The sequence below is a fragment of the Octodon degus genome, unplaced genomic scaffold (genome assembly GCF_000260255.1).
Source record: "Octodon degus isolate 3935 unplaced genomic scaffold, OctDeg1.0 scaffold00002, whole genome shotgun sequence".
Lineage (NCBI taxonomy): Eukaryota > Metazoa > Chordata > Mammalia > Rodentia > Octodontidae > Octodon > Octodon degus.
In genome coordinates this window covers 24,872,620-24,875,855 of record NW_004524578.1, presented here as the reverse complement: position 1 = coordinate 24,875,855, position 3,236 = coordinate 24,872,620, and positions in this window count along the sequence as shown.

The following is a 3,236-nucleotide window of genomic DNA, read 5'->3' as shown; positions in this document are numbered from 1 at the left end:
TAAGCTATGGACTTTTGTATATAATGTTTATTTATTTGTATTTTTTAGGGAAGGGTTTACAGGGTGTTCAGGGTTTCACTACTTGATCAGTCTCGTAGTTATCCACTTGTTTACAGCCTCCCAAGAGCTGGAATTACAGGCATGCCACCACACCCAGTCTGCATTGCAGTCCCCGGAGGCAGGGCTGGCATGGCAGGCCCGGGGTTCAAACTCCCAGCCCCTGAGCCTGGGAGGGAACCCCCAGCCCCTGAGCCTGCTTGCAAGTGCCTTAATCCACTGGGTTATTTGGGCAGCCCTCAAGGTTTGATTTTAACAAAGCTGGGGCTGCAGAACAGCAGAGAAAGAAAAGTCTCTCCAATATATGAGGCCAAGATAGCTTAAGAATAATTTTGGGGCATGGGGAAAGCAAGCTTTTGCTCACACTGCCAAGCGTGTGGCACTCTCCTGTAATCCTAGCCTTGGGAGTTTGAGACCAGCCTGGGCTATGTAGTGAATTCAAGGCCTGTCTGAACTATATAGCAAGACCCTGTCACCAAAAAGGCAAAATGAAATAAAAATATTAACTCACATTATATATAAAAGCAATCTGAAGTGAACTATAGATGTAAATTTGAAAGGAAGAAGAAAGGTTTCTAGAAGATAATATGAAATAATCTCGTGATCGTAGTGTTGAGTTCTAAAACAGGACATACACATTAAAAGGCTGATAAATCTGACTCTATTATGGTCAAAAACTCTTGTTTGTTTGAAATGCCATAGAATTGACAAAATGAATAGGGGGGGCCACAAAGAGAAACTTATAACATATACAGAGTCTGCCAAAAAAAAATGTATACACACTTCAGGAAAAGAAAAATAGTATGCTTTCTCAACACATGGTGTTACCCTCCTGTAGGAGCCCCTAGAGAATGTTGTACATTGCAGAAAACCCACTACACTGCCAGCCCTCAGAGAAGACACTGAAATTGCACGTGCAGTAATTTCAATGACCAAAGTTACCCAAGGAGCAGTTTGCTATCTAATAAGCATCTGGAAGCTAATGGTCATCATTTTGAGCACTTCTTCCAATTGTAGAGGTCAAAGGTAACTTGTATTAGCTCAACATGTCTCAATAAATTTATTTTTAATTTTTTTCTTCAATCATATTTTATTGGTATGATATAGATAGATAGATAGATAGATAGATAGATAGATAGATAGATAGACAGACAGACAGATAGATCACAATCGTCATGGAGAATTTGCACCTGTATATGATATAACTTGATTCTTTTAAAAAATATATAGTATTAAAATATTTATACAAACTTTGCTTTATTGAAGTGTGCATACATTTTTTGGTGGATTCTATATAGTACATAATTCGTCAAGGACTTGTATTCAGAGTATATAAGGAATTACTAGAAATTACTAAGAAAAAGATGAGTGCCTTAAAGAAGGCAAACTCTTGAGTAAGCATTTCATGATAGAGGATATCCAATAGCCAGTAAGTACAGTGTATGCAAATCACCCAACCTCAGTAATTAAGAAAGTACAAACATAACATTGGCATAAAAGAAGCTACATATGGGCTGCAGAGATAGCTCAGTGGTCTAAGTGCCTGCCTGACAAGTGCAAGGACCTGAGTTCGATCCCTGGTGCCACATGTCATGCAGGCCCCGCTCTGGGGGCACCATGCTAGCCACCAAGACCAGGCGTGGGGGCACACACCTGTAATCTGACCTCTGGGGAGGCTGAAACAGGAGAATCACTACAAGTCCAAGCTTCGTAGTGAGACCCTGCACCAAATGCATAAAATTAAAAGAAAAAAAGAAGTTGAACACACACAAAAAAAATCAAGAATAATCTATAGTGTTGAAGAATATGAACTTAGGAAAGTCAAGGTAATAGTTACTTTTGGGAGAATAAAGGGAATGTGACTAGAGGGCTCCTGGTTGTTCCTTTTTCTTGAGCTGAATGATAGTTTCGTGGATGTTTGGGTTATGATCATTCATTAAGCTATATGTTTTTATATTGCTCATTTTTCTTTATTCTTGCATTCTTTATTTTCATTAGCACTGGCCCTTGTGCTTGCCAGGGAAGCACTTATTCCACTGAGCCACCTCCCTGGCCCCCTTCATTAGCACTTTTGCAGCATATAATAATTGCATTCATGCCTCAAGCACAAGGTCCTGAGTTTAATCCCCAGTACCTCAAAAATAGATAGATAGATAGATAGATAGATAGATAGATAGATAGATAGATAACTGCATTCATGATGAGGGGTTGATACAAGGATACAACACACCCTAACAGTTTATTTGTTTGCTTTCTCTCTTTTCCTTTCCAATTTCCCCATCTTTTGGTCCCTTTCCTTTTTGCAAAGTCACCACCAGCTCATGTCCTTTTTATATCTTTTTTATTTTGTTTTTTGTTTTTGATACAAGGTCTCACTATGTAGCCCACGCTGGCCTCCAACTTGTGGCAATCCTCCCTATCTCAGCCTCCCAAGTGCTGTGATTACAGGCTTGGACCACCACACCTGGCTTTTATTATATACAGTATCTTTTATTTATTTATTTATGTTTTGGGTTTCTCATGTAAAAGAAACCATGCACTATTTAAACTTGTATAATTTGGAGTTATACTTTACAACAAAAATCTTCATTGTCATTGGCACAGGTTTGCATAATGTTCATAATGATTAAATTCCTTGTGTGGAGTTGGTCCACGTACCTAACTCATCTGAATTCCCTTTGCGTCCCTTTCCCTCCGCTCCCCTCCCCTGCTGTGTCCTCTGCCTTTTGATCTCCTCATTTGAGAGATGTCTGTCTCCCTATATCCTATCACCTATCATTTATTTTGCTCTTTATATATAATTTGAGGTTTTTGTATAAGGGAAACAATGCAATATTCAAACTTCTTTGTCTGACTTATTTCACTTAACATTATGGCCATAAGGTACATTCATTTTCCAATGAATGACTCAGGTTTATCCTTCTTTATGTCAAGTAGTACTCCATTGTGTGTGAATACCATATTTTCTTTACCCATTCACCCATTGGTAGACACATGTGCCACATCCAAGATTTAGGTGTTATGAACTGTACTGTCTATAACACTGGGTAGGCACATAACATTGTAATGTACTTACTGTCTAACTCTTTCAAGAAGATACCTAGAAGGGAAGTGTCTGGATGAAATGTAATTCCTAGATTCAGTTTTTTTTTTTTTTTTTTTTTTTTTTTTTTTTTTTT